Source organism: Thermobia domestica, chromosome 8, assembly GCF_964235325.1.
Source record: "Thermobia domestica chromosome 8, izTheDome1.hap1.1, whole genome shotgun sequence".
Lineage (NCBI taxonomy): Eukaryota > Metazoa > Arthropoda > Insecta > Zygentoma > Lepismatidae > Thermobia > Thermobia domestica.
In genome coordinates, this window is record NC_137461.1 from 111,841,969 (window position 1) to 111,869,430 (window position 27,462).

Sequence of the window (27,462 nt, forward strand, 5' to 3'; positions counted from 1 at the left end):
TCTTATATATATATTTTTCTCTTAGAAGAAGAAATAAAGCTTTTTCTTAGTTACAATTTCAGAATGAATGAATATATGAATATTTATTAGTTTCTCTTCTGAACGAAAATATGATAAAAAAAACATAATTTCCTGAGAACTTCTAGTATTTTTAATGAGTTACTTTCGTTAAAATTTGAAATTTTCGGTAGCCAAAAACTTGCAGTAGATATTTTTATATATTTCGTAATTATTGTTTCTATAAAGTGAAAATATATAAATATAGAAAAGTAATAAAGCTATGAGAAACATCTTGTCTTCGCGCATGAAAAGCGTATGAAACTGATAGAATATTGATATGACGATTTTCTGTGAACGACGATTAATTCTAAGAAAAAAACTACATTACATTTTCTAACATATTTTCCAGAAATGAAGAATTGCAAGATAATTAATTTTATGAACCCTTACCCTCACCCTCACCTCCCTCACACTCACCCTCAACTGACACCCTCACCCTCCCTCACACTCACCCTCCATTGACACCCTCCACTCACCCTCCCTCACACTCACCCTCCATTGACGCCCTCCACTCACCCTCCCTCACACTCACCCTCCATTAACGCCCTCCACTCACCCTCCCTCACACTCACCCTCCATTGACGCCCTCACACTCACCCTCCCTCACACTCACCCTCCATTGACGCCCTCCACTCACCCTCCCTCACACTCACCCTCCATTGACGCCCTCACACTCACCCTCCCTCACACTCACCCTCAATTACTTTATCGCCCTCACCCTCCAACGCCCTCACCCTCATCTACTAAAATGAGGGTGAGGTGAGGGTGAGGGCGGCCCTCATGAGGGCAAAATGAGGGAGGATGACCATCTCTGGACAAGACGAGACAGCTTGAAGTCTCGTCTCATGGTATCACTATAACCAGGCCTTAGAGCTAAATGGCACTCACCAGGTTATGGCTTATGCTGATAATGTCAATTTGATACGAGATATTGTGAGGACAAGTGAAAGAAATGCAGAGGTTTTATTAAACGCCTGCAGGAACATAGACTTAGAAATAAATACAGAAAAAAAAACTGTATTCATGAAAATGCACCGTGATCGCAAAACTCCAAGTAATGGATTCGTTAAAATATCAAACAATACTATCGACATCGACGAAACTCTTCGCGAATTCTGTCAAAAAGTTGAAGCTTGAAATATATAAAACGACCATTATGCCTCTTATGCTGTATGGCTGCGAAACTTGGCCACTTACTTTGAGGGAAGAACGCAGACTGAAAGTATTCGAGAACAAAATTCTGTGGCGAATATTCGGACCCAAGAGGGATGACAATGGCAAATGGCGGAAACTTCATAACGATTAACATAATTTATACCATTTACCTAACATTGTTAGAGTCATTGAGGCTAGGAAGTTCAGGTGGGAGGGTCATGTAGCGAGAATGGAATAAAGTAGAACTGCTGTCAAGATATTAACATTTTCGATCCTAAGCCCGAATCAGACTCGGGTTGTATGTTTATTCCAAAACGCCGGAGCTCGAGTCTTACTCGTTTTTTACGTAACAGTCTCTATGCACCTTATTATGGGTTGCAGTCGGTTGTTGACCTATTAAATACTTACTGAGACTTATGGCCGTGGGCACCAACAAAGTTCAACTGTTGAACGAGTGTCATAACCAAGTTCGGTGAAATGTCTGTTTCACCAAAAGCGTTCAAGGTTAAGTCTCGGTCAAATTGTGGATAAACTTGGTTTGAGCTTGAATGGCCGAATTTGGGAGTTTAAATTTCGTTTATCCAAGTCAGTCTATTTACACTCAATAATGTCTGTATTTTTCCACTCATATTCGGAAAAAATTTTGCTCGTGGTTTCATTATTTTTTCCATCACAATTATGAACACTAAAATTAGACTACTCACAACTCTATGCACACGATCTCGGAAGTCGAAAAGACAGGCACGCGATATGCTTCCTTCATTTGTTACTTTGTTAAACGAAGATAGAAATACTATTCACGTGACATCCATCGAAGTATAAACGAACTTTTACAGGTTGATTGTTGTGTTCAACTTTCTGCGTGTGACTGCAGAACGTTCGATAAAATAGTGGAATATTTTGTACCAAAAACTATTTCATTTTGACAAAAGTTCCTTGTTTGAGGCAAGTGAAATAAATGTAGAAGAAATATCAAAGATTTTACAAGAGTACAGTTTAGATTCCGGCTCGTAAGGTGAAATTGATGATTTAGATTTGGATCCTGATTTCGAAATTTAGAAAGTAGGTAAGCACATGTTAACACCCTTATAAAAATATTTGCCCGGCGAGAGCTGATGTGGTTCGGATTCCACGTGAACCAGTAGGCCCCGTCTCATATAGCCTCGCTGCTGAAAGGGATGTTAAACTCAAAATCAATCAACTCAAAATATTTGTACGAGGCGCATTCAGAAAGTAACATTTTCACGCGTCCCATAGCTAGGAAGCCGAGAGCGACCGCGTGTATGTGAGACAGTAATGTCCTAGCATGGCTCATGCTCCAGCGGAACTTCCCTAGTGCTCTCAGTAGCGCCGTGGTAGTGGTTGAAGATGGACGTTCCTATTCCATCTCCCGCTGCGTGTGAAGTGCGAGCAGTGATAAAGTTTATATATGCACAGAGTATAGAGCCGATTGAAATCTATCGTCAGCTGTGCCAGGTCTATGGACCTAACATCATGAGCAAGCATGTGGTGTGTTACTGGTGTAGACAATTTGCAGCAGGACGTCAAAATGTGCATGATGAGTAGGGCAGCGGGAGACCAACCGTCATCACAGACGATCTTGTGCACTTTGTTCGGCGAAGCATCATGCAGAATCGTCGCTTCACAATAACGGAACTCAGGGGTCAGTTCCCGCATATTTTCCGCTCCTTACTTGTCCATTGTCACCATTGTCACTACTTGCACTTCACACGCAGCGGGAGCGTTAGTTTTCTCTTGTATTTCTTTTCGATTGTTCAGAAAGCACATATTTCAAATTGCAGTGTATTAAACTACCCCTTCTTACATCACCAAATTATATATACGTAATAAAACCTAAAATAAAATAAAAAAATGTTTGCAATGGTTTTAGTGCATCTATCATTATTTAGCAATGTGCTATAATTTTTAAAAAAATGCCCAAATGCCCCAGGATACTGGAATAAACCAGGACAGATTAGGCCAGAATCGAAAGTGTTATCTTTAAAGTCAATTGGGAAGAGACCATTAGGAAGACCTAAGCGCATGTGGAAGTACAATATTAAGATGAATCTCACAGAAATAGCAGTACAAAGTAGAAACTGGATGCAATTAGCTAAGGACAGAACTCAATGGAGAGCTTTTGTAAATGTGGCTTTGAATCTCCGCGTTCCATAGGCCACAGAATTCATTAGTTAGTTAGTTAGTTATAAAGAAAAAAAAAGAGGCGTTACTTGACTCATCATTACGAAAACTGTTACCTTCTTAAAGAACTTCACATCTATGTTTATAGAATTGAGAAAGCAAAGAAGCAAAATGTTTCTTTTTTTTTTTTTCGCATGAGCGTAAATTCATTTGATGATTTGTTGTTGGTAAACTACACTGAAAGATAACTTTACTTGAAGGATTCAAAGTACTGTTGCAATTGATGGATCTGAAGTCAGAGTGCTTTTTTATTATTATTATTATTATTATTATTATTATTATTATTATTATTATTATTATTATTATTATTATTATTATTATTATTATTATGTTATTATTTAAAAATAAACGCTCTCCATCGTAGGTAGGCACCAATCCAAAAGTACTTATTTTAATAACTCATAGAACTCTTGCAGTTTTTGCAAAAGTCTTGCACGCAAGACCAAGACCAGGAATTCCGATGCAAGACCAAGACCAAGACCAAACCTGCAAGACCAAGACGAAGACTCTTGCGCAAGAGTCTTGCACAAGTACCGGTACTACTTGATATTTTTATAGAGTGTATAAGGAAAGGAGGAAAATAATTACGTCTTTTATTTGAATTTCGTGGCTTCAGTAAAAATGCCGCTGGAGTGAATTTGTTCCCAGTAGTTTATGCAATCTGTGTGAGTTGATCTACCCCTGTAGCATATATCTACAGTAGGCCTATGTCCTTTTCTGAATCGGTTGTTCGCGTTTTCTGTATTTATTACTCGTTTTCAAGCCACACATGTGTCATCTTGCGCCATGTGAGCTTTTTAGTGGACAAACACCGTGTGCGTTGGTTTTCTGGGGTTTTCCGTTTCCTCCTGCTTTCTTCATTCCACCATTTCAGTCATTTTTCATCATCACCGCCTCCCTTAGCCTTGGTGCATAATGATGGGACGTTAAACTAGATATTTCATTCATTTCAAAGCATATTAATGGTGTTCTTCTTCCAAAACTAAAGAAGAATGTAGTATTGAACATCAGTAATAGGAGGGGGGTGGGATTTAGATTTCTGGGCTTTAGGCTTCTCAGGCCATTTAGCCCTTCACGTTTTGAGGGATGACGTCCCTCGGCGAGCACACAATCCGGGGAAAGGGAAGGAAGAAAGGATTGGTAAAGGAAGAAAGCGGCCTGGGACCTATAAGTTAGGTACCACCCCGCCATTTGCCTGGTGGGAAGGAGAAAAACCCAGGAAAACCTCATTCAAGGAGGCTGGCCTGAAAAAGCGTTTTACACTTCTTCGACTGAGTGCCCGCACCGGGAATCGAACCCGGGACCGCTCACACCGGAGACAAGATCAGTAATTCCGTACACCATAGGTGCCAACTACATGGGAATGGCATTGGCTCCGAGGCTCAAGCATCCATTGTAAATTTTTAATGTGTGCTCATAAAATTAATATTGAAATAACGTTTTCATGACGTTGATAAAAACTTAGTGCATTTGACCTCAAACTTGATTTCATGGCGGATGCTTATATATACATTGAATAAGTGTTTATCAATATAACTTTTAGCATTCTTAGGTATACGGCTCAACGAGGATTGAGCGATATAACATTATGCCTATACAACAATGAATGATCCATATTCACAAGTGAGATTGATTTTGTACAGCTATTTCAAATAAGTTCGAGTTTGATACTGTTATTTTCTATTTCTAATATAGGTAAAGAAACAGAGGCGGCCTGTCATAAGGGGCCCAATGGGCCCGACTCTCAAATCATTTTTGTATTATCATAGAAAAATGTATGTATCTTAATTTATTCTGCTAGTATTGTTACTATAATTTCCTTGTGAATCAAAAACAGTAGTTCTGACTCCTTCAAATCAGTTTTTTCATGTACTACTTATGCTTGTGGGCACACTATTCACGCGGTCAGTACAAAATAAAGGCAGAAAAGGCTTGACCTGTTTCAGTGTGGACTTAGTATAATCTCGCATTGACTAATGTGGCTGGTGAATAACGTGAAAACGCAACTTGAACGTAGGTGCCTTGGGCCAAGAATTGTAGGCCCCCATCACACAATTGCACCCATCAATTTCCGAACGAAAAGCTTTGAAGCTTGCTTGTTGCCAAAATTCGTTTTGTCTGTAGAGGTTGTTGATGTTGATTCCGCACTTTCAGTTGTTTTGTCCCTTGACCTTGCTCTATACTTCTGCTGAAGGGATCCAAAATCAACAGCTTGTCCACCCCTCAGTTTCGATGTTCATCTTCTTAGTGTCTTTTGTGCTATATGCTATGCTTGCGTTTTCATGTGGTTGTGCGAAAATAAATAAAGTACGCGTGTTAGAAAGTATTACGAGCGTTTCCAATAGGTGAACCCTCATAACTTTTCCACAATTGTATCCTGTTCCTATCCGATGCTGAAAAAAAGAAAAGCTCAAATTCGAACTACCGGCCACATAGAGTAATGGTATTCTTTGCGCAATAGTCGTATTCGGTTTTCACTCAAATTATTCTAAAATATAAAGAGGTTTTATTATAATAATTATTATTTTAATTTTTCCTCTCTCTTTTTTGGCCAATATTAATAAACATATCACCATAATTATCGTCATCATAGCTATTCTGCCATTATTGGTAGGTCACTTGCTGGAACTAAGAAGCTTCAATGTATGGTGATCCTCAGCTGGTCTCTTCGTCTTGACGCATCAATTTTCTGTTTTAATACTTTCCTTCAACTACACTCTCCTTCGTCCCCTCCCTCTCTTTTCTTCCACCATACCCTCTAGCACGTCCCTCATAATACATTTTCTCCTCAGCCAATATCCCAACCAGTTCCTCAACCTCCTCTTAACAATATCTATTTTTTCCCCTGTTGCTACTATTTCTAACACCTCTCATTAGTTTTCCGTTCAACCCAGTTAATTTTCTCCTTTTTTCTCCATGTCCATGTTTCTGCCCCATACAGTACATATTGGAATCGATAAAACAAAATCTTAATATTTAACTGGAAGTTTGTTTAATACAAAGGTTAGCTAATCGTGGTTGAAAAGACAAAAATCTGACGCCTTTATAGTGAAAAATAATTTTGCAATTCATGGCATTTCAAGAAGCTGTGCTGTCTTGATTTTCTTTCATGTGTCTCAGGGGTAACTCCCCTAGTTTGAGAACCAGTGGAGTGTTGGATCCGTTAAAAAGCATAAAAAGATTATGAAACGTTGTGATTTATCTTGTAAGTAGTGAAGCGTGGGTCAAGACTACTACTCTATAGAGCAGTCTTGAGAGTGGATACCCATTGAAAAAGAAAATAAAGGTCATCGCCTACGTTGTACACTATCGTCATATTACACGAAGGTAAACTATATTACACTTAGGAACATCCATTGTATATATTTCCGTTACTATTGGCTCATTGTAGACTTTATTATAACTTATATCCAGAGTAAAATTTACCTATGAAAAGCATAAGATTTCTAAAAAGCAAGACTTACAAGACTCTTGCAAGCAAGACTAAGACCAAGACCAAGGGTTCCAGTGCAAGACCAAGACCAAGACTTTATGTGCAAGACCAAGACCAAGACTACCCGGGTCTTGGTCTTGCATTTGCTCATCACTACATAGAACAATGATACTCCCTCGTGGCTATATGATTACTGTACAAACGTTTGGCACGGGAGAGCAGGATTTGATTCCTGGTAGAAAATCAAGTCTTTAGGACCCTACGTTAGCTATAGATCCACGTCTCACATTGCCTCAGTGATGGATAAGGGTAAACTCCAGACCAATCAATTAACCAATCATACACAATGAAAAATATGACACTGAAGGGTGATTAAAACAAGCTTATTTGTCTGGAGTTTAACATAATGTTTACTGTCAAGATTTTTTTGTGATGTGGTTTTACGTAGGATCCAAATCACATAAGCTCACGGCGGAAATCAACCCCGAGCGTCCCGCAGAAAAGACAAGTGCTCAGAAGAAATGAAATGCTGTTTATAATTTAATAGTTTGGATTCAAAATTGAAATAGTACACTTTTCTGTAACATTTACGAGTTACTATAGTAATTCATCAGTACTTCTTCAATTTCCATTCTTAACATTTTCTGAAGCGTCATTGGTTGGAATTCCAAAACTGCCCCTTTGGGAGAGTGTACTCATATATTTAACAAATATTGGATGTTGGCTAAGTTTTGATATAATTTTCTTTAACTACAAAAAAAAAAAAAAAAAAAAAAAGTCGTACATGAAAAAGAAAAGGGGCCGCGGTGGTTCAGTGGTAGAGCGTTCACTCTGCTGCGTGGAGTTCCTGGTTCGATGCCAGTTTGAGCCAAGTGGGTTTTATGGAGGATAAACACAATGTGTGTGGGTTTTCTTGGGGTTATCCCGTCTCTCCCCACTTTCTTAATTCTCTCACATTTATTCTTACAATCGACATGCATTTTAGCCTATCCGGCATAAGCATGGGACATAAAACCAAATACTTCATTTTCATTTTTTAAGCAAGTCTTCTCCTTTACGATTTACCGCACTACCGTTCAATAACATTTAATGCAACTGTACAGAACTGATTCTTAATCTTAAAATTAATAACGAAATGCTGCTTTTTCTGTCAATAACATTACTTTTTATACCCTAATTGTTGAGTTGATTTTGAGTTTAACGTCCTTTTCAGCAGCGAGGTTATATGAGACAGGACCTACTGATTAACGTGGAATCCGAATCACATGATCTCCCGCCGGGAATCAAACACGGATCTCCCACGCCAAAGGTGCGTACGCTAACCTCTTAGCCACGGAGGAGCTCTATGCCCTAATTATAAGAGTAATAGTTGATATAATACCTAAAATAATAATGTTATTCAGTTAGTTTTCCTTTTCGTTACGGTATGGGAACGGTTACAAGTAACGAATATTTTAATGCAATTATATTACGTTAAAAAGTTCTGTCTTTAACATCATCATTGACATACAACCTATTAAGTTAGCATTCAATAAGTTATTGCAACTGTACGACAACCTCAATAACGAAATGCTCTTTTCACCTGCTAATAACGTTATTTTTAATAAGTACCGTAATTGTGAGAGTAACATTTGAAATGATACCTATGACAATAACGTTACTAAATTGGTTTCGTTTTTCGTTACGATATTGGAACCGTAACAAATAACGAATATAGTTGATGCAATTAAATGCAATTTATATTGAGTTAAACAGTCATGTCTTTAACGTTATCATTTTAATGAAATCTATTACGTTATCATGCATTAACTTCGTTGCAGTAGTAACCCTACCTTAATAACGAAATGCTCTCTTCACCTGCCAATAACGGTATTTTTAATAAGTACCGTAATTGTGAAAGTAACATTTGAAATGATACCTATCACAATAACGTTACTAAATTGGTTTCGTTTTTCGTTACGATATTGAAACCGTAACAAATAACGAATATAGTTGATGTAATTAAATGCAATTTATATTGAGTTAAACAGTCATGTCTTTAACGTTATCATTTTAATGAAATCTATTACGTTATCATGCACTAACTTTATTGCAGCAGTAACCCAGCCTTAATAACGAAATGCTCTCTTCGCCTGGCAATAACGTTATTTTTAATAAGTACCGTAATTCTATCAGTAACAGCTAAAACGGGATTTAACGCAGTAACGTTATTCATTTAGTCTCAGTTTTCGTTATCATATAGGTATGGTAACAAATAACGAATTAATAATAACGCACATTATGTTAAGTTAGCAAGCCCTGCTGAGAACCCTGGTTTGAATTTAAAAAAAAAAAACGCTTCGTCCTAGTCTGGCGCCTGGACAAAAGTATCCGTGATCAAAATTTAGTAACTTTATGTCAACTCATCTGAGCCTCAGTACACACACAGACCCACAAGCAAACTCGTGCTTCATACCCACAACAGATAGAACAAACAGCGTTCTTTCGCATAGAACGTTGCTATGTTGCTTCCATCCAGTTAAGCCTCCTACTAAGTGCCGGAGGGCATTAGTCTCTTATACGTAAATACGTCTGTTGAATTTGCCTCTTCTATCGAAGTAATGGGTCGCGTGAACTCTTAGTATTAGCTATTTTGTTGTTATTGACCTTGAAGAACCAACAAATGGTTTTTCATGAAGTCACAAGGCGCTTTGGTCCGTGAAGTTGATATGCAGTAGAAATGACCTATGCATTACTCACCCGTTGTGAAATAGAAAGATTATGTTGGTTTTATCTGAAAACCCACAAATCTGTTATAGCAAGAGGCCTTTCCACAACTACTTCCAGTCTGGATTAAATTTCAAGGCTAACGTTTTGAATTATACACAAGAGTATCATTGATATGTTAGTGTTAATAATATTTATGGGACCAAGGACAGGTTTTAAACTTCCAAACTATGCTGTGCATAAAAGTAGGAAAAGTTCCAGAGCCCTGCAAACCCAGGCCCAAAGACCGGCCCGGCCCGGCCTGGATGGATCTGTATTCAGTGCCCGGCTCGACCCGATCCGGCCCGGCCCGAATCTCGAGCCGGGCACAAACGGGGCGGACACTAAACTGGCCGGGCACAAACGAGCCGGGCTCTAAACGGGCCTGGGAACAACCAAGTTGATAAGTCAAGTCAATCCTTCAATATGCAATGGGAAATGAGAAATGTGTAGTCATAATATTGCAATGTCTATTTGTCCTTCTCGAATAGGAAAATCGTGTGAAAGGATACCAAGTTTTTCTCTCTATGTCCCTATTCTGTCTGTCTATTTGTTATCTGTCCTTGCTCTGTCCAGCCATGTTTATTATACAATAATAAAGCTCATGGACGTAAAAGTCTTATACTACGCTCATTAGTGCATTACGAGTAACAGAGAAGATATGTAAAACTGTTACACCGTATGTGATACTAATACTACAACTACTACAGCTGATACTACTATTACTATTACGATTACGAATGCTAGTGTTAATTCCACTATTGCTGCCAATGCTACTACTATTACTACTATCACTACTGCTACTACTCATTACTATACTAATGCGACAGCGAATACCACTACTGCTATTACTAGTAATACGACAACAAAACAATGAAAACGAAAACTGAGTTTTACGTCCCACAGTTATGCCGGCTAGGCTAAAGGAGGCGGTGATGATGAGAAATAAAGGAAATGGTGGAATGAACAAAATGGGAGGAAACGGAAGAATGCCGAGAAACCCACAGACATGGTGTTTGTCCACCACAAAGTTAACTTGGCGAGAGCTGGCATCGAACCAGGGACCCCATCCACTAGAGATGAACGTTCAACCACTGAGCCACCATTCCAGGAACACGTAATCGACCCTGGCATCTTGGTGATTTATTTGATCATTATATTTTGTTATATTTGTAGTATCATACTATAAACAATACAGAAAGATGTAACACTATTTGGTATTTGCCTTGCTAATTGAACATTACTACAAATTGTACTGATCTTATGAGCGCGCCAGTTTACGGTTTTGACCTCCGTGGTTTTATGGTAGCGTACCAAATTCTACTTAGTAGGTCAAGTACTTGACTTTATTATACGTTCTTTAGGTAACTACGGCTCAGGCCGTATGGATGATGATGGGATGAATTGGTGGAATGAAAAGAGTGGGAGGAAGCGGGACCACCCCGGAAACTCCCAACCACACGGTGTTTGTTCACCACAAAGCTAACATAGCACAAGCAGTGATTGATCCGACTACCTCTAGCACCTGATGTGTGTTTTTCCTACTGAGCCAGCGTTTCCCTCGTAGATCAAGCATCGGTTCACATTCTACGCACACCGGCCATAATAACTAGCATTTCTTCATTTTATTCTGTACTTAGAAGGTAAATTCGGTACCACCAGATATGTCAACTCTGACGCGAAGTCGTAGCAGTTGTAGTAGTATTAGCAGTGGTCCTATTAATAATAGTAGAAGTAGTAGTAATAAAAGTAGTAATAATGGTAGTATTACAATACTTTGCAGTCTTGAATAAAGAGTCCGCTTCCCAAACACATTACGATTAGCATAGGCTGACAGTAAGACCGTACGATCACGGCAAAGGCAGGGGTAGTGGAGGACATTTAAGAAAAAGGCTGACAAGATTAGTTTCCGATCCGTTTTCCAGAGTGGCCGGGCCCGGTTCGGCCCTATAGCATTTGTGCTCGGCCCGGAATATGCCTGGCCCGTTCGGCCCGGTTAGGGTCCGGTCCGGTCCAGTTTAATATTACTTGAAACGGGCAGGGCAGGGCGGGACGGGCATATTCCGGACCGAACTTGGCGCTCCCGGCCCATGCAGGGCTCTGCTATAGACAGGGCAAAGACAGAGAAATGGTTTTCTGCTATTTATTCTGCATCCAACGAATAGGTTCCATCTTATCCGTTAACTCTATATTCAAGGCAGAAGTGGTTCAAATTAGCAATTTGCGGTTCTAACATTTAACGGTAACACACAGGGAGAAGACTTTTCTGTAAACGATTATGCGTGTAGAGGCAACATATCATGGTCATCCATAATACTTTACTAAAATTGAAAAGGGTTTAAATTTATTATTACTTCCGGTTTCAATAACAGTTTCAACTTTTATCGTCATAGCATGAAACGGTAACATAGCGAGAACTGATTTTCGAAAACGATTTACCATCTAGAGCCAATATCAAGAGTATCCAATATATTCTACCGAAACCACAAATGGTTGAAATTTACTATTACTTCCGGTTTCAATTTCTAATTTCCGCCTAATAGAAATAGTAAATGCTTCAAAATGTGGTCTTTTGCAATTAATTCAGTGCCCAAAGAATATATTTGATTTCCTTCGTTAACCTTCTACTCAAACCGGAATTGGTTCAAATTAGCCATTTCCCGTTTGAACGTTTGTCAATATATAAAGAAAATGATAACGGGTATTGAGAAGTGGTTTCTGCAAATGATTTAGAGTCTAAAGACGACATATCATGAATATCTACAATACTCCAATAAATTCGGCTGTAGTTAGAATTTACGATAACTCTGGTTTCAATAACGGTTTCAACGTTTATCGCTATAGAACGAAAACGGCAGCAGATAGCGAGAAGAAGTTTGAAGCAAACAATTCAGCCCCTCAACAAACATATCGTTACTATCCATATAACTCTACCAAAGCTGGTAATTGTTCAAATTTACCATTACTTTCGGTCCTAATACTGATTTTCGTAGAGCAAAAATGTTAAAAGATATTAAAAAGTAGCTTTTTGTAATCGATTCATCGTCTCAAGAATAACTTCCTCCTTCTCCATGGCAGCTTTGTTCAAAGCAGAATTTGTTAAAATTAGCCATATTCTGTTTGAACGTTCCTCGCCATAGAACGAAAACAGTAACAGATAGCTAAAACATCATTGTCCAAACGATTTAGCGTCTCAAGGCAATATACCATAATTATTGTCAACACCCTACCGGAACAGGAAGTGGTTCAAATTGACTATTACTTCCTATTTCAATTCTTTTTTCCATAGATCAAAACAATAGGAAATACCAGGATACGGATTTTTTTTTACGATCAACAGGAAGTGTTTCAAATTAACTATTATTTCCTATTTCAATTCTTGTTTCCAGGAATCAAAACAATATGAGATATCAAGATATGGCTTTTTTTACAATCAATTCAGGGTCGTAGGAAAGTGTTCCTCCAAGAATTCAGCACCACTAGAATATTTTCCACCAATTCCTATTCAAACCAGAAGTAGCTGAAGTTAGCCAAGTACGGTTTCAACGTGTTTTGCTACAAGTTTCTAATCTATGCCTAAGAGTGTCAACTTGTTTAATATACTAGACGAGTTACCAGTACCAATACCAAACTAAAAGAAGTGAGTATCGTTTCACAGTGTGAAACGAATGTTTCCAAACTATATGAATTCAATAGTCAAATTTGAAGTAGTATTCTCATCTGTCACAAAGGAAAATGCATGTTTTTCGAGGGATAGTATCTTTCTATCACCTTTCGAAATAATTAAATGTTTTAAAGGACCAATCCCTAACCATAAATCGATAAATGTATTATCTTTCGTTTTGCAACTCAGACAAGATACGATAGAAATATAGTAAACGTTAATAGAAAGACAAAACAGCTACGTTCTTTTACAAGCTTGAAACTTACGAATATTAGCAATATATATTTACAGAGTAGAGAGTTTCTACTACGTTATTCAGTAGTTCATTGGATTCGTACACAACTACCACCCAAATGACCCGTGTTCGAAACTTCGTGCTTTGCTTGTGTTAAAAGAAAAAGATGATTACAATTGTAATTGAACTCAAAATCAAGTCAAGTTAGAGATGCGCACGAGATGAGTCGAGACAGAATTTTCCTGACAAAATTCGAGTCGAGACACAGCTTTTCCAATAGAGAAATATACATTTTTCGAGTCGAGATATTCCTTTTAGAGCAAATTTTCGAGACGAGACAGCCTCAAATCTTGTCTCGTGCGCATCCCTAAGTCAAGTCTATGATGGAGCTAAGGAAATCAGCACTTATAATTATTTTACTGTTAGGATACAACTGAGTTGATTCACTATGTTCTATGCTATAAATATTACATTGAAGTTTTCCAGACAAGATTATTGGCGTGGACAGCAAGCTGTATAGCGAAAAGAAAAATAGAAAGTGAAGGGTTAACTTTAAACGGCCCGCTCCAGTTGAAATTCTTATACAGACACAGACAGACAATGAATGACACGGAGAATCAGTCGTATTAGCAAATACTAAAACAAATCTTATGCTCTTACTCACTTTCACTAACGTGTCTGCTCACTACGGACGCATCGTAAGTATATACACTAACATATAGCCACGAGAGAATATATAGGCCGAAGTCAGATTTTGAGTACAGTGTCAAAAGTTCATTTCCGTAAACTGTAAAAGGCAGTGATGCTCAAGCAATAATAGTCCACTTATGGTCTATTAAATCCACTTGTTCTATTTATTGGATATTACAAATATTATGCAAACTTGCAAACTAAAATGAAATATAACAAATTAAAACAAGATGGTAGAGGATGGATATGACATGCCCGAGTATGATGGAGGAAGCTATTTGTTAATTCTTGGCCAACCACTAAGAGCATTTATAAATCCATATCCTACTTTGTTATGCGCAATTAGTACATTCAATATTCACGAACGACGACGAACTGAAGGGTATGAGGATACCGTTGCAAGTAACAACTATAGTCATAATATTATAGTTAAACTAAGCAACGGTGAAAATAGTGGGGGAATTAGAATGACCAATACTGAACAGTTTACATCGCTCATTTTGAAATACGGCTAGCAGATTAAACTTACAAGAAATGGCAAAAATCAGTGAAATTTGTCGTTATACTAAGCATGGTTTTTTTGGGGAAAAGCGAGGATCTCCGGTGGGGATACTTCAGTTGATATCTTGGGGTTAACAAAATGTGATTGAGGGGGACAAATCCCCCTCATCTCCCCGGTAATTCGCACCCTGAAAACAAGGGTACCATAATTAACGATATACAGTAAGGGGTTAATATGAATAAACTGTGTTCTGATGAGCAGGCCTACTGTACTACTGGAAAATAGTTTGTTGATGGTATGTAATATTGGAGCTCTTTCAGATCAGTTTGCATATTCTACGCTTCTCTATATTCTGTATTTTTAATTTTACCTAACAACATTGTTATTATTATATAATTAGTTTAGCAGAATAATAATAAGCTGCCACATTTTCTAATGCCTTGGGATGGGCACGAGTCGAGCTAAAACACGACTCGAATTCAAGTCGAGTTTCGAGTCGAATCAAAGGTAATTTTCTCGAATCGAGTTCCGAGACGAGTCAGTTTTTGACGTCGAGCCGTTTGATAAATGTCTCGCTCATTCCGCTCGTTTTAGAAAGACTTCCAGCATTTATACACAGCATAGGTTGGAAGGTCATTTCTATATCAACTTCATGAATTAAAGGGAACTTGTATTCCTCGAAAGGCATTTGTTTTGTCCTTCAAGGTCAATAGAAGAATGAAAACGCTTATACTAGGAGTATTTTAACACGCGACTCACTACAATGATATAACAGAATGCTGCCTCCGGCTGTTAATAAAAGGCTTAGCTAGCTGGAATTTGCTAGTATAGTAGCAACGTTCTATGCCAAACAACATTGTGCTGTGTAAGAAATGCTAGGGGTTGTTCTGTCCATTCGAGCCGACTACGTGGATGCTCTCTGGCTCCAGCACTCACACAAATAATCTTGTCTGGGCGCTGCAGGCAAGGTTTTTAGGTTCATAGAAACATAATAAAATAAATATTTCTCACTTGCCACTATAAAAAAATAAACAATTAAAACATCGAGATGGAAGTTAAAATTTCTAACCTCTAAAGCATAATTGTTTGTTTCAAGTTTGTTTGTCCAAAGGTGACCAAGGAACAGACTAAATTAGTCACTTTATACTTTATGTCCACAACAAAATCCTTGAAATTTCTTTCTGCAATAACATGAAAAGTATTTTCTTTTATGATGATTTTTTCATTTTAATTTGTATGAATGTAGTATTTTCTTTTAGTAACGTATTGATAATATCACTGCTTCTTGCACTCATTGTGCATCATGTAAGTTGTTGAAAATATACACTAAATATCACGATTGTATATGTTAGGAATATGCATTACAGTAATTAAACTTGATCACGGGTTTAAACCTGTTTCTTTACGTTTAAGTCAGCCGTGTTACCGACTGATCTATGACAGCCCCAACTTATATTACCGGTATATTTTACTTTATCACAGCACAGCCCTTTATGACAGCGTTCATAAAAGATTGTAACTGAAAAGAAATCAATCAAAAAAATATAGAGACTCCCCTGAAAACATATAACACGCCCCGCCATTGATATGCACCCACATACATTTTGGAAAGTCGGCGCCGTTGGTTCTATCTGTTGTGTTTGAAATCAGTGTTTCTTTCAGAAACTATGTTCACGGGGGGCACATTTCGTATTCCGGAGGAAACTGTTGATATTATTCTATTTAGTATTATATTATACACGTATTAATTTTCGTCTCTTTCGGGGGTACTCTCACAGCTCCGGGCTGGCAGTGCTCCCTAAAAACACTTCTGGAAGAAACACTGTTTGAAATACAGCTAATCTAATATAAATAAAATAAAAAGTTTGTTTGTGTATCTGTCTGTCTGTTTGTATGTATCTAGGGATGCGCACGAGACAAGATTCGTGGATGTCTGGTCTCGAAAATGTGCTGTAAAAGTGATGTCTCGACTCGAAAAATGTATATTTCACTATTGGAAGAACCGTGTCTCGACTCGAGTTTTGTCAGGAAAATCCTGTCTCGACTCGTCTCGTGCGCATCCCTATATGTATCTGTCTGCTGCCTGGAGGACAGACGACAGGACCGAGAGTTACCAAATTTTGATCTGGGGTACCTTGGTCCAGGCCCCAGATCAAGATGAAGCGTTGTTTTTTTTAAATCGAACCAGGGGGTTTCAGGAGACATTTACAGGGACATGTAAAAGTAGTAGAAAATGACCGATATTAGTGTCAAATTCATAGTTTTGGCGGTCTCTGAGATCAATGGTGAAACTCCGATTGCATTAACTTCCAAATTCACCCCATTTGGTTGTGGGTCGGAATACCGGAGGGGATACCCACACATGTAAAAATAATCCAAAATGACCGACATTAATGTCAAATCAATAGTTTTCGCACTCGCTGAAATCAACGGTGATACTACTACAGGCGTTGACTTCCAAATACAGCCACCATGCGAATAATGCGTTTTTCAGATAGTTATTAAGAAATGCAAGAAATAAATTATTAATAATAAATGGGAATAGATAGGAATACATTTTGAAAGAAAGAAACGAAAGTGTAAACATACATAACCATATCTGACTTTGGATAATCTATCCTAAACAACAATCACTAATCTAACAAGAAAAAGTAGACTTTGGTAAATTACCTTCGGTGTGATTTTTCGCGAGGTAGTATTGCACATTTAAAATATGAATATTTAGGGATGCGCACGAGTCGACATGTCTCGAATCTCGACTGGAATTCAAGTTGAGACACATTTTGTAAAATTCGAGACGCGTCGAGACAAACGTATTTCTCGACTGTAATTTTCGAGTCGAGACACGAGTCGAGTCGAGACTGTTCGTAAAAATCTCGACTCGACTCAAATGTCTCGAAGATCTTTCTATAATTTGTAATATTATTTTGAAGAAAGTATTCACTCAGAAACAGCCTTGAAACCAATTCCAGCATTTATTACTTTAGAAAGGTACAGAACGGATAAACTTAATAGTTAATCTTTCGAAATCAAGATTTAATTTTCAGCTCAATTCAGTTAATTAAAACTAATAATTAATGCCGTGATATTTGATTTTAATAATAATAATAATAATAATAATAATAATAATAATAATAATAATAATAATAATAATAATAATAATAATAATAATTCTCTGGGTAACATTCACGTGAGCATGCATGTGTCTAGTGGAGCTCGAGCAAGGCACAATGACGGCCGAGGCGTATCGGACACTGCTTGCAGACTACGTACACCCCTTCATGACAACCATGTTTCCCAACGGAAGTGCCATTTTTCGACAAGAAAATGCACCATGTCACAACGCCAGGAGTGTGATGAAGTGGTTCGAGAAATGTTCAACAATGTTCTATATCTGTTGACGGTGTGCGAATTACAAGGGGGATGAGGGAAATTTCCATTGGTATTACTGGATGTTGCTATAAGCAAAGATTTCCCTCTATGTCAAAGAACTATGTGCTGTGTAATTAAAATGCTATGAGTAGTTCTATCCGTAGTGTGTATGAAATAAATTATTAAGAAATGCAACCTATGTGGTTTTCCGATCCCAAAAATGGCTTTGGTTCGAATAGCATCATAAAATAATAAAAAGAAATTAAATTTTATTGTCAAGCCAGCATCCTTTCAAACTCAGACAGAAAAAGGCTGACACGTTTTTGTCTTTCTTCGGAACGAGAAAACTCATGAAACAATGGTTAGTCACTGATGAAACTGGCATTAAGAGAACTTGTATTTCTATAAAGGATTTTTATACATACATATAACCACCAGCCCTCGGAATGAAATCTTCTGAAACACTGATCTCGATGCATGGTTTAACACTTTACTTGAATCTGGAACACTATCACAGAATATTTAAACTTGAATCCATTGGAAAATAGAAATGAAACCTGTTTGTAAGGATCATTTTAATAAAACTTTAGGTATTCCTTGTTTTTAGGATAGTCGTCATTTGAAATAATAAACGCTGGTATACTTTCGAAGGCAATAATTTATTCCGAGTTAATAAATTTTTAAACACGTTCAAAAACTGTGTTTAGACTTTTGAGACATCAGACGAGACGAGGCATTTCAAGAGACGTCTCGTCTCGTCTCGGAAACCTAGCCGCCGAACCAGGACATGATCAAGGTAGGGACTAAAGCATAGTTGCCAACTTTATCCAGTGTAAATAAAGTAGGATTGAAACCCATTTTATCCAGTGTATACCAGAGCGTCAAGGGAAGGGCGATAATTATTTCATAAGTTCACACACGGACGATCAAGCACTGAATCTATTGAAATCTTACTACGTAATAATTATCGAGTGTCTGCACTTCTTCTATTAAAATTCATAGTATATTCTATCATAATATAAATTGTCACTCATGTACTGTATGCTAATGTAACTCATGATAAATATGTTTTGTTTTCAAACAAAATGAAACGGTTGAGGTGGACTCTGGCGAGTAGAAGACATGCAATTTATTAAATTGCCTCGCAACCTACTTGGCCACACACTTAGGTTACACTCTTCAACTTTTTTCCATGTTATCTAAAGTATCGACTAATCTTAAATTCGCATTGCCAATTCGGGTTTTCTAACAATTAATCTGTTGCAACTTAATTTGGATGCAAAAGCCTGACTTAATTAGCATTTTAGAACTTTACAGTGTGCATTAAAATGATGACAGAAATGTAGTGAAATCTCAGTTTCAAATTTCATGTCTACCTTGAATCTAAATACCTGTGCCATCATTTCCTTCAATGTTGAAAGGAGCCGAAACTTGCAATTGATCTCAATTTTTTGCTTATATAATCTTTAATTCCCACTGTGTGTTCATAAAATTTTAAAGAAAAAAATCAAATGAAATCTTTAAGTTTTACATCACACGTTTATGACGGTTAGGCTAAAGAAGTCGGTGATGATGAGAGATGAGTGAAATGGTGGAATAAAAATGTGGGAGGAAGCGGGAGAACCCCGAGAAAACACACGAGCACGTTGTTTGTCCACCACAAAGTCCACACAACGTGAGCTAGGATCGAACATGGAACCCCAAGCACCGGAGGTGAACGCTCTACCACTGAGCCACCGCGCCTCTAAAATTTTAAAGAAATATTAGTTACTAACAAGTAACACTTCCGATGTGTAACACTTCGATTTTGATACAATTTGGCAGGTAGATATTACACATGAAATAAACGAATACGTGTCTCCTATTTTCTGAGGAAAAACAGTTTTAGTGGGCAAAAGCCCCCACGCAAAATTTTGAAAGTTGACGCCCGCAAGGCAAAGACATTGAACAGAAGTAAACGAAATTTTACACACATATTGCAGACAAAATTAGGGAATACGTGCTTCGTACTTTCCTAAAAAAAAAAAACGGTTAAGTGGGGCATGGAACCCTCCAAAACTTTCATCACGAAATATTGAAAGTGCTAGTAACAGTATGTGAGATGTGTGTAAAGGACATGAAGAATTGCAACGAAACTTTGTGTAAGAACAATACGCAAAAAATAAAGGAATACGTTTTATATATATTCTGCGGAAAAACGGTTTTAGGGGGCAAAAGCCCCACCCAATATTTTTTAAATTGAGGCCCGAAAGGCCAGAGGAAGTTAACCGAAGTCAATGAAATTGTGCACAGATATTGCAGATATAAAATGAGGTAATACGGGTTCTTTATTATCTTGAAAAAAAGAAAACCGTTATAAGTGGGACAGACCCCTCCAAAACTTTGATCGTGAAATATCAAAAGTGCTAATAACAGTATGTCAGAAGTGCTTGAAGGACATGAAAAATTGGAACAACACATTGGATAGGGACAGTATGGAAAAAGTATACGAATGCGGGTTTTCTATTTTCTGCTGAGAAAAGGTTATAGGGGCAAAGGCTCCCACCCAAAATTTTGAAACTTGAGGCCGAATGGCCAGAGGATGTGAACTGAAGTGAATGAAATTGTGGATAGATGCTGTAGACATAAAGTTAGGGAATACATGTTTCTTATTGTCCTGAAGAAAAAAAGAAACCAGTTTAGATGATACACAGACCCCTCCAAAACTTTGATTGTAAAATATCAAAAGTGCTAATAACAGTATGTCACAAGTGCTTGAAGGACATGAAGAATTGGAACAACACATTGTGTAGGGACAATACGCAAAAAAAAGAAAGAATACGGTTTCTTATTCTGCGGAAAAATGGTTTTCAGGGGGCAAAAGCCACACCCAAAATTTTTAAATTTGAGACCCAAAAGGCAAGAAGAACTGCACAGAATTGAATTACATTGTGAACAGATATTCTTGACGTACGATGAGATAATTGGGTTTCGTATTATCCTGGAAAAAAGCGGTTGAGTGAGGCACGGACCTTACAAACCGTTGATTACTAAATATCAAAATTGCAAATAAGCATATGTCGGACGTTCCTAAAGAATATTTCGAATTGCAACGAAACTTCGTATATTCCAAAACAATAAATGAACCATGTTTTAATTTTTGCGGAAAACAGTGTTGGGGCCTAGGCCCCATCCGCAAAAAAGTAAATATTTCCGTAATAGCGCAGGAAGGAGTGGACCGAAGCAAATGAAATTGTGTGTAGATTGTATATACACCCTATGTAAAATAAGCCCTTTCGTGTTTCTCAAGTTTCCCTATTCGTTTTGCTTCAAATTTGACAGATCAAGAGCAAACTGGAAATAAATCGACATGTATTTCTGTTTATGCGCAGAAACATTATAAGGGTTAAAAGTGCCTCCTGAAATACTATAAAAAACGCTATATTGTTTGTGCTTGTAGTTGATCTGAAAAATGTAAACAAATCAGATGGAGAGACGACACATGTGAAACACGAAGGGCCATAGTTTACACACCCAATATCTACATGCAATTTCATTCGCTTTGGTCCACCCCTCTCGCCCCTCAAAGCCTCGGTCCACTCAACAGTTTTTTGTTTCAGGAAGAATACGAAACACATATTCCCTCATCTTACCTCTGCAATACTTGTGCACATTTCTTTCACTTCGGTCCATTTCTTCTTGTCTTTCTTGCATCAACTTTCAAATTTTTCAGTGGGAGCTTTTGCTTCTTAAAACCATTTATCCACAGAAAATAAAAAACGCGTATTCGTTTATTTTTTGCCTATTGTTCATACAAAAAGTTTCGTTCAAATTATTAATGTCCTTTACAAACATCTGACATACTGTTACTAGCACTTTTGATATTTCGTGATCAAAGGTTTCGAGGGGTCCGTGCCCCACCTAACCGTTTCTTACAGGAAGATCCGAAACTCGTATTCCCTCAGTTTATATCTGCAATATCTGTGCAAAATTTCATTCACTTTGGTTCATTTCTTCCTGCGTTTCGGGCGTCAACGCTCATAATTTTGGGTAAAGGCTTTTCCCCAAAAAAACGTTTTTTTTTTAGAAAGTAAAACACAGTATATGTTTATTTTTTTGCGTATTGTCCATACAAAAAGTTTCGTTGCAAGTCCTCATGTGCTTTAGACACATAACACATACTGTTACTAGCACTTTCGACATTTCGTGATCAAAAATTTGGAGAGGTCTTTGCCTTACCGAACCCTTTTTTGCAGGAGTATACGGAACCCGTTTTTGGTCATTTTACATCTACAATATCTGTGCACAACTTAATTCACTTTGGTTCATTTGTTTTTGCCTTTCACATGTCAATTTTCAAAATTTTGTGTTGGGGATTATGCCCCCTAAAATGTATTTTCCGCAGAACATGAAAAACCTGTGTTCATTTATTTTTGCGTATTGTCCATACACAAAATTATGTTGCAATTCTCCATGTTCTTTACAAACATCTGATTTACTCTTACTAGCACTTTTGATATTTTGTGATCAAAGTTTGGAGGGGTTCGTGCCTCATCCAACCGTTTTTTCAAGTAAAATACGAAACCCTTTTTTGTCATTTTACGTCTACAATATCTGTCCACAATATCGTTTACTTCGGTTTATTTATATATATATATATATATATATATATATATATATATATATATATATTTCTTTATTTCTTTATTTATTTTTGCCTTTTGGGAGTTAACTTTCAAAATTTTGGGTTGGGTCTTTTGCCCCCCGAAACCGTTTTTCCGCAGAAAATAAAAAACGTATTCGTTTGTTTTTCCGTATTGTCCATACGTAAATTTTCGCTGCAATTCTTCATGTTCTTTACACACATCTGACATACTGTTACCAACAGTTTTGATGTTTCGTGATCAAATGTTTGGAGGGGCCCATGCCTCATCGAACCGTTTTTATTAAAATACGAAACCAGTATTCCTTTATTTTACGTCTGCGATATCTGTGCAGAATTGCACTCATTTCGTTTCAGTTGTTCTTGCCTTTCGGGTGTCTACTTTTTAAATTTTGATTTGGGCTTTTATATTAAACCTTTGCATTATATAACTCTTTTTCTTATGAGATTCTTTTTTTGGGGGCGAATGACAGAAATGGTTTCTCTGATATTTGTTTCTAGCCATTCATCTTGTTTGAACTGATTAAGTAAGAACATTTCGTAACTTTTGATGTCATCCAACTCCGTCACGATAATAAAATTCTCATTCTTAACAATTTGTTTTATTCTCTTATTTGCAGTTTGCCATACTGATATATTTGTTACGAAATTGAGGATTGGTTCAACGCTTTTCGAATTCGGAACCAACCGAAGCGCTGAGCTTTTTGGGTTGCCTGCTATTGCAGGAAAAGGAGAATTGCAGGTGGTAATGCACTTTTGGAGTCGTGTATACATGTAGACGTACGACGTAAAGGAAAACTAGTTGACTGGCTTATTACAGTAAACCGTTGTCCCGCTGCAAGAGACACAAAAGTAATCCATCGTTAAAAATTCGGCACCAGATACTAAGATAGTCTCATCTTATGATTGTACAAATTAATTTGTTTTAAAAAGCGTCAAAATTCAAATTTGGTATAGCACCAATTATTAGCAATTTACTGAAGACTTATATCCCTCATTATCTACGTGATCACATTTCCTTCTTATACAATTATTTCTTCACATGTCATAAGTTATGAGCATATAGAATTATATAATTATAATTAATAAAATGCGACAAGTCATGCATCATCTAAGGGCAATTGTTCAGTCACAAAGGCTTAAACTGGACTAATCAAAATGTTAGATTAAGATCGTGGGTCACAGTTGTGCTAAATGATCTAGAAGTAAATTAGTTCACATATCACAGCACTATCTCTTAACTCACGTGCATATGATACTAATACGGTTAATTCAAGTTAATTTGTTTTATAAATTATGCTGTAACACCTTGAATCGCTGTTAAGTGGAATAAAATGTAACAAACAATTTTACTCCCAGATTCATTGCGATAAACTACACACCGAGATACAGGGAGCCTTATTATAAATGCCATAGATTCTAGGAAGACAGCGTGTTCTCTTTTCGCTTTGTGTTTAAGTTATATTAGTTTGTGTTCAGGATTTGTCTGATAAAGAATATTTTATATTGCCGACACAGATACACAAGCGTATTTAATATATTTTGTAATTTAATTAGTGTGCTTTTAATACTCATAAAATATAAACAAAGGAATAGTGAACAATAGTAGTATGGGCCCCACCTGAGCGCGTTTTGGACTTTGACCCCGACTTTAGTGACGTCATAGGTCAAAGGTCAATGACCATGCCCCGGAGTCAATGACCTACGGGTACTTACGACTACACCCTCTAAATTTTGGTAGGGTCCCTTGGTCCACCTCTAAATTTTGGTAGGGTCCCTTGGTCCACCTCTAAATTTTGGCAGGTGTACATAGGACCACCCTCATTAAATTTTTGAAATTGCCATATCTAAAAATTGGGTATGGTAGCGTAGGACCATAGTATATACCTCTATTAGTATTGAGGGACTATCACGTTCCTTTTCATGAGGACTTCGGGGGCTTTTGACTTAATTTATCCCCTTTGATGAGATGTTATTACCTTATATAGTAATATTGGCGTATACAGGGGTCAATTTCCTTTCATGAGACATGGGTGTGTTGATGCACCCCTTTAAAAATTTGGGAGTGGTACCTTGGTCCACCCCTTAAATTTTGGAAATTGTCAAAACTAAACATTTCGTACAATAGTATAGAACCCTAGTATGTACCACTATAAATTTGGGTGGTCCACCTTGTTCCCTTTAAGGGGTACAAAATTGCCAAAATATAAACGTAAGTAATACGTTGTACCATGTGTTTGGTTTCTGGCCCATTTTATGCCCTTGGATGAAGTCCTATTACCTTATATGGTCATGTATAGAGATCTATTCCCTATCATAAGACATGGCAACATTGGTGCACCCCTTTAATTTCTTGGGAGGGGTACCTTTGCCCACCCCTTTAACTTTGGAAATTGCTGAATCTAAACATTTGGTATTATAGTATAGGACATTAATATAGACACTATAAATTTGGGTGGTACACCTTGTTCCCTTTTAGGGGTACAAAATTGCCAAATTTTGGTAAAACCACATGTTTGAATTTTTGCCCAATTTATTCCCTTTGATGAGGCTCTATTACCTTATATAGTTATATGTTCATGTATAGGTGTCCATTCCCTATCTTAAAACATAGGTACTTTGATGCACCACTTTACATTTTTGGGGGTGTGCCTTGGCCCACCCCTTAAATTTTGGAAATTCTCCAATTTAAGCATTCGGTATTATAGAACAGGACCTCAGTATGTATCATGATAAATTTGGATGGTCCACCTTGTTCCGTTTCCTGGGTAAAAGATTGTTGAAAATTAGTATGACAACGTGTTTGGTTTTGACATAAGTTATCCCCTTTGATGAGATCCTGTTATCTTATATGATTATATGGGTATGTATATGGGTCAATTATCTTACATAAGACATAGGTATATTAGTGCATCCTTTTTAAAAAGGAGGGGTACCTTGGCTAACCCCTTAAATTTTGAAAATTGTTTAATATAAGCATTTGATATTATAGCATAGGACATCAATATATATCACTATAACTTTGGGTGGTCCAACACTTTCCCTTTCATGGGTAAAGAACTACCAAAAATCAAATTTCGGAGGTTATTGGCCCATTTTATTTCATTTGATGAGGTTTTATTACCTTATATGATTATATGGGCATGTATAGGGGTCTATTGTAGTTTTTAAGATATAGATACATTGATGCATCCGCTGAAAAATTTGAACGAATATATTCGCTCGCCACCTTAAATTTTGGAAATTGCCAAATGTAAACATTTAATATACTATAGGACCCTAATATGTATTAGTATAACTTTGGGTGGTCCATTTTTGTCCCCTTTTATGAATAAAAATGTTAAAGATTCCAATTTCGGAGGTTATTAACCCACTTTGATGCTGTTTTATTACCTTACATGAACATATGAATGTGTTCAGGGGGTTTATTTTCTTTTATAAGGCATGATAACACCGATGCTTTCATTTTAAAATTTGGCAGAGGTGCATTGGCTCACCCTTAAAGTTAGGAAATTGCTCAATTTGATATAATAATATAGTTTCCTAATATATACCATTATAAATTTCGTTTCCTCTCATGGGTAAAAAATTGTCAAACATGTAAATTTTGGAAGTGATTATTTCCATTGATAAGGATGAATGAGTACAGAGGTTTATTACCTTTATACCTTTATATTCTCTTTTAAATTTTGTTGGGGTACATTGAACCATTTCTTAAATTTGGGAATTATCAAATAACAAGTAAGTGTCCCTCTTATGGACAAATATTCAAATTTTAAAGGTTATTGATTTATTTTATCTTTTTTTACGGCTTTATTATTGAATGAGTATAGGATTTATTACTTTTTCATAAGACAGAGGTGTATTTGTGTACCAATCTTAAATTTTGGGAGGGGTACATTTCTTATTGTTAATCAATAATTGGTAATTGTTCTTAAAATTGGATGGTATCTCATTCTTTGGAAAATCATTGTCAAATATTAGTATGATCACGTAGTCAGTTATTGACCTATGATGAGATTAGTAGTCCAGGGCATTGTTACATTGAAACTTTGTAGGATAATTTGAGAATTGTCAAAATGAAATTACGTCATTAGTTTTATTCCCGCCTATGGACCAAATATAAACGTAAGCAATACGATGTACCACGTGATTGACCTTGATAAGGTAGTGTACAGAGATTGATTTCCATTGTTGTGTTACTTCTTAAGTTTGAGTGTACACACTTGTAGAAAACAGTTGGTTCTACCCAGGTAAACAATTGACGGACATTATTGACCTTATTGAATATATAATGATATGGTTAATTTTAAGACAGGTATATCGAGAAAAGTATTCTGCAAATTTGGGAATTGTGATAAACAGAATTTTAACGTAACGCGCGAAATTTGAAACAATACTTTGAGCTTTAGTCACAGCTCTTAGTCTAAGATCATTGGTGGTGGTTGATTTGCCCTTGAGCTTTAGAAATCTGATAGCTAACTTTATTGGATCTTATGACTCATAGTCTAAAGGTAATACATGCTGCAACACTGAAATTTAGTCACAAGGTGATGTAATCTGACACTGGCAAAGTTATTGTTGATGCAATTTGATTGCATGATCACTATCATTCACACAATCTGATTGGTTGATGATTTTCAAATCATTGCTGCATTCAGTTTTAAGTTTTGTTTAATATTTTATCGATTAGTGTTTAAAAATATTGGTTTGAATATTTTCGTTCAACATTTTGCACTCACTGATAAATATGATAAATACC

The 27,462-nt window shown here is 36.9% G+C and overlaps 1 protein-coding gene across 1 annotated transcript in view; it reads right to left on the bottom strand.

Moving 5' to 3' along the window:
• Positions 1-27,462, bottom strand: part of LOC145692256 (RNA-binding protein 4F-like) — a 343,186-nt gene that overhangs the window by 306,897 nt on the left and 8,827 nt on the right. The window lies entirely within an intron of this gene.